This window comes from Eumetopias jubatus, unplaced genomic scaffold (genome assembly GCF_037043125.1).
Source record: "Eumetopias jubatus isolate StellerSeaLion01/CBP00866 unplaced genomic scaffold, mEumJub1_p1.0 scaffold_15, whole genome shotgun sequence".
Lineage (NCBI taxonomy): Eukaryota > Metazoa > Chordata > Mammalia > Carnivora > Otariidae > Eumetopias > Eumetopias jubatus.
In genome coordinates, this window is record NW_028274821.1 from 47,881,616 (window position 1) to 47,895,228 (window position 13,613).

The following is a 13,613-nucleotide window of genomic DNA, read 5'->3' on the forward strand; positions in this document are numbered from 1 at the left end:
TTCTCAGCTCAGAGTGTGTTTGTTTTTGACTGTTTAATCCCCAACATTGCCCGACCTTCAAAAGTAGTTTGTAAAATGTAAAGTGCTATAGAAATATTAATTTATAATATTGTTTATCTTATTGAACCACGAAGGACACATTCCTTCTTATTTTGCTCCTTGCAATTCTTTGATCCTCCTGCAAAATCAAGAGAGAAAACCATGGTGATGGATCCTAGACAAACAGGAAGAAAAAAAAAGTTATGTTGTCTATTTCTATTATTTCCAGATTTTTCCGATGTGAATACCATAAAGTAAATCCATCTTTCAAAGTTTCTTTTTTTTAAACAGGTTTTTGGAGGTATCATTGATACACAGAGAAATGAACATTTTATGCACACAATTTGATGAATTTAGAGATAAGCATACACCTGTGAAACCATCACCAGAATCTTGCTTTCCTTGCATCTACTAATTCTATATGTCCTTGGAGCACAAAGGAGTTTGAGTCATGAGGTTTCTAATCTTGTTACATTTTAGCTCATTCTTGATGAAGCATTCTAAGTTTGTACAGTCAGGCTATAGGCTCCCAGAACTCTGGACATAAAGTCTAACTTGGTCTCAATATATAAAATTTTCTTTTCCCCCTTCTACCTCCTTCCAACCCTAGTATCTTATTTCCCCCCTTATAATTCACACTCAGATTATGCTTTAATTTGTTTCGATTTTCAGAGTCTAATATGGGATCATCAAAGTAACAAGTCTCAACTGCACAACTTGGCATCCCTTTGGCACTTGCACTACGACATGATTTGGGTGATTTGAGTTAATGTGGGTGTCAGCAAGGTGGTGGAGGTGGGGTATAGAGTCACATTTTGCTGGCATTTAACATGTTACTTTAAGGAAAATAGTAGTTACATTTTCTGTGCACAGTAGATGATCATGAATGTAATAGAATCTCTAGGTATAGCAATTTAAATGAATTACTGTGTAAATACTTCTGAAATTCAAGTTAAAACATGTCTGACACCAATATAATAGAGCACAATATAATTTGATGGAGAGTTGCCATGTTTTGGCATATTTATTACAAAAGTAACTGTGATTTAATCAAGTTCATTACCTGCAGATATAGATACAGTATTTATAGTTATTACTTTTCTATAGTCTCTGCAAAAGCTCAAGTTCTTTCTTTAGGCCTAAAGTTCAGATATTTTGACAGCCACATAATTTAAACAAGTTTACTGAACGAACCATATATTTATTTGAGATATGCCTTGTTTTGTGGAAGAAGAGAAGAATGGGAAATCCTTGTATTGCTCATTTAAAAAATTTAGCTTAGATTAACGAAAAATCTAAGTCTGAAGGTGCTTTTATTTTAACTTATTCATAAATACTTTTTTCATATTCATAAATACTGAAATACACTGAACTCTATAGCCTGAGGTGACCATATGGTAGAATTACAGGATTTGGAACTCAGAGGGACTCAGGTCGTGTAATTCAACATCTTAACTTTGCCAAGGTGAAAACTAAGCCTCAGAGCTGGGGCTTCTTTTTTTTTTTTAAAGATTTTATTTGTTTGACAGAGAGAGACACAGCGAGAGAGGGAACACAAGCAGGGGAAGTGGCAGGCCGAGGGAGAAGCAGGCTTCCCGCGGAGCAGGGAGCCAGATGTGGGGCTCAATCCCAGGACCCTGGGATCATGACCTGAGCCGAAGGCAGACGCTTAATGACTGAGCCACCCAGGTGCCCAGGGCTTCTGTTTTTCAAACAGCAGTTTCTTCCCTTATAAAATAAGAGAGCTTTCAGACAGACAAATTAGTCTGTGATGACTAGATGGAGACAACTGATTTGCTCATGACACTGTATTTAACATTCTAAACAAATGAAAGTAAAACCCAGAGGAAGAGTTATGATACAAAATGCATTAAGGCTTCCCTGTCACAAGTCAGGCAGTGACTGCTGGAGGTAGGGATTCCCAATTCCCAGAACAAGAAGTGTCATTTCCTAACTAACTATAATTGGTTTTCAAACTGAGACCTAGAATCTTCAGGTGTGTATTCTGCAGAGCAGTACACACCACCGTGGATAAAAGTTACCCTCCTCCACCATGGTTTCTCATCTTTCTGTTTCACTGCCTTACCTGCTTAAAAGCTAGATAATCTCTTCTCTTAAGCTTTTGTACGCTGTAAGCTTACTTTTTAACACCTTTTTTTTTGATACAGCCTTGTTTTCATAAGAATATGTAACAGAATTTTAAAGTCATGCTTAACTTGATCACGATGTTGCTTTATTTTTCTATATTTCGTATAGAAGTTACTCCCATGGATGGGTCATGGCATGGGGAAGAAGAAAAATAGACAAATACTACATGATGTCCTGAGTTCTTGAAGCTTAATTCATGTAGTATTTGGCAATATGGAAACAGAAAGGAAAAATGTAAGAACATATAAAGGTTCTTGCAGATTGTTATCACTTGGATAAAGTAAAAAAGTGTTAAGAGTAATCATTTGATTTTTGTTTTTCTTTCAATTCCTTTAAATTTGCAGTTATTTTTTGTTTTCCTAGTGTTATAAACAGTATTTTTTCATTATGAGAGAGTCTCAAAAGTATAGGCTACTTAATCAAATATATGTTCTATAATTATAAATATCAAGACTAAAATCCCATTTAGTGATGTCTTGAATTATGATGAAAATCTTGACATGTAATAATTTCACCCCTTTCTTCTTTACCCTCTCAATTTTGTTTGTTGTTATTAATATACAGACACGTCTTCCCATTAGGATCTAAACATTTTAAAGGCAGGTAGTATGACTTGTTCAGTCTTACATCCTTCACTTCTAGCAAAATGCCTGAGTCACAGAAGGTACTTGTATGATTAAATGAAGCAATCCCATAAGCACTCTGCTCAAGAAAGTCAGTAAATCATGTTGAAATGCTGAGTATGGAATGGTGTGCTTTGTTTGTTAAGTCACCTGGGAAAACATCTCAATAAACAAATCCAACTATTGCAACCAATTATTGATCTACTCTTTAATGGATCAACTCTGGAGATGGGAAGTCTCACAGCTTCATATCTTTCCTACATCTTTCAGAAGCCTCCAACCTCTTAGAGTAAACATTTATATTATAATCAATATGGAGTTTTAATTTTTTTAATTTATCGTTTGACAGAAAGAGACAGCGAGAGAGGGAACACAAGCAGGGGGAGTGGGAGAGGGAGAAGCAGGCTTCCTGCTGAGTAGGGAGCCCGATGCGGGACTCGATCCCAGGACCCTGAGACCATGACCTGAGCCGAAGGCAGACACTTAACCGACTGAGCCACCCAGGCGCCCCGGAATTTTAATTTTAGTGAGTAGTAATTTTGAATATACATACACATATATCTATATGTAATGAAATTAAATCTCTAATACAATGCTTTACATTGGAGTGGCATATTGGACTAAGGAATCTGACTGACCTTTCATTCGAATCCCACATTCAGTATTTACTGGTTGCATGGCAGTAGGTAATGCTTGAACCTCTCTGACCTTGAGTTGTTTCATTTAGTTTTTAAATTTGTAAATGAGAAGAATCATGATCAATACATGGGATGACTCTGAAGCTTTCCTTCCCCTTAAACCTATGTAAATATGTAGGAAAAGTATAGCCTCCCTTCATATTAATTTTGTTAGGAATTTATACTTGAAAATAAATAAATTTAATATGATAAAATTAGAGAGATAACAGTCAAATCTTAAATTTGACTTAGGCTTTTATGGTAGTGGGAAGAGCAATCAACACATATTCTACCTACGATGTATATACATAGTATTCAAAGTTTATTAGTCACTAAATATTTATTGGTGAGGTTTCAATGGCCTGTCCACTTGGCACATCTTTTTTGGTACTAATAATGGAAATAACAGCTACCTTGTTTCATAACTTTACAGTTTGCAAACTTTCACGCACATTTAATCCTTTGTCGCCAGCTGGTAATGAAATGCTTTCTAATTATTATGCATCATTGGACAGGGTAAGCCTGAAGGCCAAAAGCAGTTAACAGGTATTAATTATAGCCATTTACTTTCCCCTGAACTTTAATTGACATTCTCTCAGGTTAAAATCCTTAAGTATTCTATACGTTTGCTTCCTTTGGTCTCTCCTCTATTCATTTGTCTTTTAAACATATCATGTATTGGCCAATTTATAAAATTTTGTGGCTCAATCTAGGGTGTCTCCTACTGCAATGATTAAAGCAGGTTGCTAAGATTTCCTTGTTTTTTATTGAGCATATAGTAATCTGTGCTGGGAACAGAATAAATAAATTCCAAAGATGGTTATTGAAACTGAAAACAGTTAAGAAAGACTATTTTTACCCAGTCCAGTCATGCAGATATAGTATGGTTGGCTAATATTACATTGATTTGGAAATCATAAAACATGTAGATCATTGTGATTTGGGAACCTATTAGAAATTGAACACCAAAGAGCTTTGCAGGGCTTTGTGAGGGCATTGAGTTCAGTGGCTCTGAGCCTTCCTCATCTTACAGACTCAATCATACTGTCAAAGAAATTGAGTCTCATCATCATGGGAACAAAAACTCTTTTCTCCTTAAGAAGATGATTGATATTTACAGGTAATCTTTAAATACATATAGTAAATTATATATAATTATATGTAGTAAATTATAATGACATGAAGTTGAAGGGGAGTAGTATTGGGATCAGTTTTATTTCTATGATTTAAAACACAAATTGAGGGGCACCTGGGTGGCTCAGTCCGTTAAGTGGCCAACTCTTGGTTTCAGCTCAGGTGATGATCTCAGGGTCCCGGGATCAAGCTCTGCAACAGGCTCTGCCCTCAGTGGGGAGTCTGCTTATGGATTTTCTCTGTCCTTCTACCTCTGCCCCTCCCCCCACTCATGCGCATGCTCTCTCTCTCTTTCTCTCAAAATAAATAAATAAATAAATCTTAAAAAAACCCCACAAATTGACAAAAATGGCTATCCCATTTGTGGTTGAAGACTAGAATAAGAATGCACAATATAAATTTCTTCATAAATTATATGAAGTATAAAACGAAAGTATAAAACGAAAAGACGATATAAGCTGTCATACATGGTATTTGAAAAACAACAGAAAACAGGATGACGTAGAGAATAAATTCTTTACAAATGCCATAAAAACCCTATCTAATTGGTAGTATACATATACCCTGCTTTAATATTTACATTTCCTATTTCTTGTAGTACCTTGCATATTTGTCCCAAACCTTGACCTTTACTCTTCCCTGTGTATAAGCGCTTTGTACATGACTATGGTTCTTCCTGTTAGAGAACATATTTCTCTGGCCCTTGACTTAGATTCATCCACGTGACATGCTTTAGTTAATAGAATAAGGAAGGAGTAACGGTATGCCAGCTCTAGGCTGGGCTTTAAGTGAGCTGGCATGATGACTCAACCACACCCAGCCCAGATCAGCTGACTTCCAGTGGACCCACAGATGCATGAGCGAACCAAGCTTAGATATACTGGTTACCTTACACTGGTTACCTAGCTGTTTTCTGTCTGACTCTATTTCTCTCTCTATTGATCTATCAATCTTTTGATGTATCAGTTTATCCTATCTATCTATCTATCTATCTATCTATCTATCTATCTATCTATCTAATGCCATACTCTGTTGTGGATTAAAGTTTAAACTATTTATGGATCTAGATTAAAGTTTGAAATATTTATGAATTTCAGATTTCTTGTTTCAGGGAAGTGAGATATTATTTGTCCAACACTCTCTTGTGGACTATGGGTAGAAAGAGGGCAGAAAAGTGCTGCAATATGACATAAGTATGCACCTTCCTCTATCAAGATTATTTGTTCTAATTTCAAAGTAACAAAGACTAGAGGCAAGAATTTTTTTTTAATGTTTCAGAGTTTTGATGTGCTTCATGGTATGGAAAAGAATCTGGAAAAGCCCGTTAGTTCTCAGAACTAATTAAGTCAATATTTACTGATCACCTACTGTGGGCCACAATGTACTGGAGATACTGAATATGCAGTAGTAAGCAAGAGACACATGATCCCTGCTGCCCTGGTCTGGTGGAGAAGACTGATATTATTAGTCCACATCGCACTAGTAGCTACATAATGACTAATTATGACAAGTAACATGAAGGAAAAACACAAGATGCTGTGGGAGCACATAGTAAGGAGTTCTTATCATAGACTCTAGGGTCAAAGATGGCTTGTTATGTGGCATTTCAGCCAAATGTGAAAGATAAGTAGAAGTGAATCAGGATAAAAGAAGTAAGGTTCAGAGAAAAGCATTGCATTCTGAGGAGTAATCTGGGCAAAGATTCAAAAAAGGAAGGCATGTGGTATATTCTTAAAAAAAAAAAAAAAGCCAGTGTGACTTGGGAGTGAGCAAGAGAGGCCTGTGAGGAGGCTGGACACAAGGCAGGGAATATACTACATAGGGCCCTGTAGGCTTTTTAAAAATTGGGGGCTTTATCCCACGTTCAATGAGAAGATATCCAAAGACTTTTAAACAGAATTAGATTCAAATTTGCATTTTAAAAGATCATTCTGGATGTAGTAGGGCAAAAAATGAGGGAGAGGAAAATGGAGGCAGGGAGGCCAACACGGTGGTGGCCATGGGTCAGATGCAAGATGAAAGTGGGTTAGATTGGGACTGTAAGGGAATTTCGTTGTTTGTTTGTTTGTTTTTTTAAAGATTTTATTTATTTGACAGAGAGAGACACAGTGAGAGGGAACACAAGCAGGGGGAGTGGGAGAGGGAGAAGCAGGCTTCCCGCTAAGCAGGGAGCCCGATGCGGGGCTCGATCCCAGGACCCTGGGATCATGACCCGAGCCGAAGGCAGATAGATGCTTAACGACTGAGCCACCCAGGCGCCCCTGTAAGGGAATTTTGAAAGTAAACTTCAGAATGTTACGGGGCACTGGATATTGAAAGTATTTAGATTAGCCATTAATGTATGATAAGTATCCCCAAATCTCAATGACATACAACAATAGCATTTGCTTAGCTCATACACCTGTGGGTGGGTTATCTATGCTGGGCCTTTAGGCAGCTGTGCCCTGGGCCTTCTCGATCCTGGTCCCATACACACTTTCGTGTGCTGGCTCTTTATTGTTTTTTCATAGTGTGATCCTCCCTTTTCACTTGACTAGATTGTAGCTTCTTGAGAATATGCATTATTGTTCACACTTTAGAAATATTCTCCAAAATATAGTTAAGGGTATGACTGCATAAATGGTAGAATCTTAATAAGTGTTGGCTTAGCTACCAATTTGTATAAAGCCAGGCTAATTGCTCAGAATTTGGAAGGGGTATATTGAATCACTTTCTAATTGATTGATTGATTGATGCAATAATGTATTAATTTTCGCAGCCCTTTATTTAACAGTCAGTGTACTAGGACCTGAGGATTCAGAAAATTCCAAAACCTTATCCCTATTCTCTTGGAATTCAGTCTAGTAGGATTGAGAGACCTATAAAGGAAAATAATTTGTGCCTTTCAGTCTACATTATCATTGAATACCATTACCGGACCATTAAAAAAAATCACCTGTAAAAAATATGTTCTTGCAAAATAACCATGAAAATTTCAGACTGATAAGTCTGAACTATGTAGTCTGAATGCAGTGAACTCTGTCCATATCCTTGCAAAGATCAGTTAGCCTCATTCCAAACTCCAAAGTGTAGCTTAGTTTAACTAAAACAATCTTCCCACTTCTACCTTCCACACACAAACCTGACTAATATTCAGTGAGTAATGTTGAAATGAATTTTATCCTTCACAAGGAGCTCAAAAATCTAAATGTAAGAAGAGAAATAATTTGACAAATTCTATTTAAGCTCCCACATGTCTCCTAATTCCAGACATTATATGAGCATTGTGGAGATCCTTAAAGCTAATACACACAAACAAAAAGAGGATTTTATGGCTTCTGGTTAGAATTAAAGAAAAACAATCTTTCTCTTGAAGAGATTTTATAAAGGAAGAGAAGGACATTCTCTGCTGTTTTGCTCCCAGTTATTATTTAGCAACTGAGTGCTGATACGGAAACCACAGAAGAGCTTATTTTAAACTATTTTTAGTTCTGAAGACTTACAACAAAATAAAGAGATTACTCCGTTTTTAATTTTTTTTAAAGATTATTTATTTATTTGACAGAGAGAGAGATAGCGAGAGCAGGAACACAAGCAGGGGGAGTGGGAGAGGGAGAAGCAGGCTTTCCGCGGAGCAGGGAGCCTGACATGGGGCTCGATCCCAGGACCCTGGGATCATGACCTGAGCTGAAGGCAGATGCTTAATTGACTGAGCCACCCAAGCACCCCTCCATCTTTAATTTTTTAAAGAAAACTGTAAGACTCCCCCATCTTTAATATTATTTTATAACACTGGTGAATAGATCATCTCTACAGACAAGTGTCAAATGCATCAGCTAGCTATATATTAGATTATGTTAGGAAATCTTGCCAAATATGAACATGATGGTTTTCTCAGCCAAGATAGAAAGTCTACAGTAATTATTTTTGTTATTCATACTTCAAATTCACTTGGTCTCAAATATCCAAGTAACTGAAGCAAAATTAGAAATTTTATCCATGGAATGAGTGCTAAAATGATTTAAGGTCTAGTACAAAGCTGTGGTTAAACTGAAAAAGAGACATTTCCAGAGTTGTTTTTAGAGTCTTTTTTTCCTTCTACACCAATGTTTACTTTTTTATTTAAATATTTTGCTCTCTTGGTTTGAAAGTAGAAAATAAAAAAGTGATTCCACATAATTGAATTACTAGTCGAACTGCAGATGTTACGTTTTAAACAAAATTATTGATCACCTAGGTGTAAAAATGTCGTAATTTCTGGGGCACCTGGGTGGCTCAGTTAAGTGTCTGACTCTTGATTTTGGCTCAGGTCATGATCTCAGGGTCCTGAGATCAAGCCCCTTATTGGGCTCCATCCTCAGTGTGGAGTCTGCTTGTCCCTTTCCCTCTGCTTTTCCCCAACTCACTCTTTCTGTCTCTCAAAAATAAATAAAATCTTGCAAAAAATGTTGCAATTTCTTTTTATGAAATTTCTATGAGAAATAGGGAGAGAGAAATTTTTTTGCTAGGTGAAGCCTATAAAATTTGAGAATTTTTATTAGCTGATATTCAAAGGCAAATTTAGGCCTGTTGGACAAAGCTTGTATACCTTAATTTATAATAATACACAGAGAGATGATACGTAAAATTTTGCTGCATGCCTTATAACAGATATTTCCCTTCTCAAATCCAGCCATTTACTACCATCAAAAACTTAATTCAAAATAGTCCACTGTCTCTGACATTTATACACACACTCCTTTTTATACATTATATACACATGTACATGTTTTGTTTTTTTTTTTTTTTTAGAGACAGAGAGTGCACCGATGGAGAGAGGGAGAGAGAGAATCTTAAGCAGGCTCCACGCTCAGTATGAAGCACGCTGTGGGGCTAGATCTCAGGACCCGAGCTGAAATCAAGAGTTGGATGCTTAACTGACTGAGCCACCCAGGACCTCCTCATGTACATACATTTTTAAAAATTTAACGAGATCTTACCACAAACATTTACACATTATGAGATGGATTATTGTTTTAAGAGTTTGTCTTGGTGACTCTTTAGTGTCATTGTATATAGATATACAACATTATTCATAAGTGCAATGTATTCCCTAAAACTGACATGCCATGACTTACTTAATTATCCTGACAGCAATTTGATTGATTTGGTTTATTTGCTTTAGAAGAATACAACAATGAACTTTCTTACACATGAATCTTTTAACAAATATGAATTCTATAGGCTAAATATATAGAAGTAAAATTCATGCATGTGGCTTACAGAAATGTTAAGTTTTGATAGATATTGACAAAAATACCCTCTGAAAATGGTTAGTGACTTCAAATTCTCACCAGTGGGTTATGAAAGTGCCTGTTCTTTCATATCCTCCCCAAAATAAATACTGTCAAGCTTCAAAAGTTTATATAACCTGAGGAGTAAAAACTATAGTGATATTGTTTGTTTCAATTCCCCTCATTGCTACTAAGGTTTAGCATAATTTCATATATATGTAGAAGGCAGTTTTTCTTTCTGTGAATTCTTGTATCTTTTGTCTAATTTTTTAAAGATTTACTTATTTATTTGAGAGAGGGGAGGGGCCACAGGAGAGGGTGAGAGAGTATCTTCAAGCAGACTCCCCACTGAGCATGGAGCCCAATGTGGAGCTCAGCCCCACAACCCAGGAGATCATGACCAGAGCTGAAACCAAGAGTCGGTCGTTCAACTGACTGAGCCACCCGGGCACCCCTTTTATCTAATTTCTTATAAGACCATTGCCTCTTTTCCTAGTTGAGTGGGAGATCTCTCTGTACAATGGTCATTACTACTTGTTTCTTAAACTTTTTTGCAAATATTTTCTCTCAGTATTGTCTTTTATTATTGCTATTGTTATTATGATCTTCGCCAAAAAGAAATTTGAAGATTTTTATATAGTTTATCTGTTAATTATTTTCTTTAGTTTGTGGGAGGCCCTTTCTCATTACTCAAGATTAAAAAACCATTATTCTATTTAAAAATTTTTTTTTAAAGATTTTATTTATTTATTTGAAAGAGAGAGAGAGGGAGGGAGAGCACAGAAGGAGAGGGAGGAGCAGACTCCCCGCAGAGCAGGGAGCCCGGATGCGGGGCTCCATCCCAGGACCCTGGGATCACGACCTGAGCCGAAGGCAGACGCCTAACCGACTGAGCCACCCAGGCGCCCCTAAAAATTTTTTTAAATGCTACTTACATTCACATTTTAATCATTTGGTAATTTATGTATGGTGTTCAGTAGGGTTCTACTATAATCTTAAAGGGCTAGTTGCACCTTTTAAATAATCCAACTTTTTCCTGCTAATTTAAATTTCCATTTTCTCTCACATATTAATACACACACAAATGTGCACACACGCACATTTGCCTCTTCTGGACTCTCCGGTTTGTTCCCTTCATCTCCTTGTCTATTCTATTCCTGTGCCAATTAACTGCTTGCATCCTCATAGCTTCACAGTAGGTTTTGACGTTTGTTATGGCAAGTCACCCCAGTTGTCCCTCCCAGATAGCCTTGTCTAGCTCCATAGAAGTCCTATTATGAATGTGACTGAGATCATATCGAATGTATAATTATTTGATGGAGTATTATGGTCTCTTCAGTGTTGAGTGTAGTGATTCTTAGTCATGCGGTCATCGTGATATTTGGGATTTCCCCTTTCCCTGTCTATGGATGATATTTCTATTTAGGTTGCTTCCAGATTGTGGGCAAGCTATGGAACACACTGCAGGATTTACCCCTAGCTCCCTTCTGGGCACTCACCTGCTGCTTTATTCAGGACCAACTGTGACGTCCTGCATCTATTGATTCTGGCTCTGAAGATCTTCCAACCACATCTAGCTCTGCAGCATTTCTCACCTCTATGTGTTTTCTGGTTTTGATTTTCTGAGACACAATCCCATGGACTTTCTATCATGTAGGAATGTCTCCCATTTCTTGTTTCTCAACAATGCTTTGGATTAAAACATAGTCTGCCACAGTTTTGGTAATTTTCAATTGAATGGTGATTACCCACTCGTCACATTTTCAGCAAGTTCTTGAAAATATTTTCTGGGAGAAAGAAATTAACAAGGCCCCCGTTGAGATTCTGTTTCTGTATTTGTAAGGCCAAGGTGATGAAACCCTCTTTTACAGGGCTGTTTGGGAGTTTTAAATGAGACACACATGAATCTTAAACTCCTACCATAAAATACATTCAATAAATATCAAAGAACCTCCCTTTTCTTTCATGTTAACAAAAACTCACCTCATTAAAAAAAAAAAAATTCTGACTTAAGTGTTTTGGAAATGTTACTGGTGTAAAACAGAACCATCATGCGCTAGCATCTACAGCATCTGAAATTTCTCAGATACACACTGCCTCCGGCACCACCGCGGGCAGAATGGTAGGAACTGGAATGTGGGGAGCATTCTGGATGTGTCTGGCCCGATGACCAGAATGTGATAGCAGCCGGAACACTCGGTGAGGAAAATGATATCGGGGTATTCCCAAGAAATGACAGTGACGCCATTTGCCCTGTCGAGCTTCTTAGCTGTTGTGCAGCTGCTGCAGTGGCAATTCATTTCCTCCGCGACATCTCAGCGAAGGTAGATCCCAGAGCAGCAACATCATGGAAAAGGTGACCTCATTGTGCTAATGTCATCGTAGCAGCTTTCCAAGCGCTGACGGCTGGTTGCTCTAATTAGAATGTTGTTTTAAAAAGCGATCAGCTGTCCTGTTTGTAATTATAAGCAATTATTGCGTGCGCTCTGTCAAAATCAAGGTGAAAAATTTAAAAGTACCTGTGAAATACTAAGCTTTTGCTTATTTGTTCTTTTTTTGTTTGTTTTTAACTCGTACTTGAATGCCTGTAAAAAAGTAGAGGCTGGTAGCAGGTATTAATAGGGCCATCACCGATGAGAAATAGAAAAGGTGAGTGATGGTCTCTGAATAATATGCCGTAAGTCAGGGTAAAGCACGGATCTATGATGGATTTTTCTGGCATTTAGACTAGTGTTTTCCTCTCGGGTCTGTAATGCTGCTTTTCTTTTCCCTTTTGATATACGTGAAGGGCATTTGCTCTGATGCTAAATTTTGCTCTTTCACAGCAGGGTTGGCATCCAAATCAAAACATAAATAAATAAACAAAAAAAAAAGAAGTACTGTACGTGTCTGGAAGCATCTACAGTGAATTTGAAATTTCAAGGACAACTTGGAGGTACCAGTGATTCATGAAGCAGGAATGTTAGCCAAGCCTGATGTAATATTTTATATGAAGGGCTTTTCACTCACAAAGGGCTCAGTATTTAACAAAACTAAATATCCAAAGGCATCCATTTCATCCTACACAGACTAATGATGTGCAAATCGGATTGGATGGACCTGAGAAGTCATTTAACATACAGCAAGTGTTTATAGCAACTGAGCTAAGCGGATAAAAAGACCCTGTTCTTTTGAAACTACAGGGGAAGGCTCTAAGCAGGAGGCCCCAGGCATGTAGCTAAGCTGACTCTGTCCAGGTCTCCAGGCTGTGGGGACATGACCATGGGCCAGCTATATTTGCTAACCACACATTAAAAGTTATGAAATGTTTATTTTTGGCTTCTCGGGCTAGGGAAAGTTAAAGATCATATCTGTAACCAAATAAGCTTATGAGCCCTCTATACTTCAGGCCTTCTCTGTAACCTTAGTCTGTGCAAACAAACTCAGATTTATCCCTTTTATAAGGGAGAAGAGATTATCATTCCTTATCGGTGAGCTACCACAAGTCCTGAATTATATACAGCTGCTAACATCAGAATTATTTTGAGCCTTATGCTTTTGTGAGATTAATGTTGTGAAGACCAGCACCACCATCTGTCTGCCTCTTGGAGACCATGATCTTACTTGTTTCTGCTGGAACTGTTCTTTCTCCTAGGAAAAACAGCAGGCGAGTACCATACAAGAAACTCCTGGTGTCAAGTTTTTAAATTGTTTTGAGGAAGCCACTCTGTTACAACCCATCCCATGTCCGTATAGTGTGG

General features: G+C 37.5%; 1 long non-coding RNA gene across 1 annotated transcript in view; it reads left to right on the forward strand.

The window, feature by feature from the left end:
• LOC148162415 (uncharacterized) overlaps positions 1-9,702 on the forward strand; it is a 31,245-nt gene extending 21,543 nt beyond the window's left edge. Inside the window, exon 3 of the long non-coding RNA XR_015766814.1 lies at positions 9,392-9,702. This is a non-coding gene — a long non-coding RNA (uncharacterized LOC148162415). The remainder of the gene's footprint in view (positions 1-9,391) is intronic.
• The last annotated feature ends 3,911 nt before the right edge of the window (positions 9,703-13,613 follow it).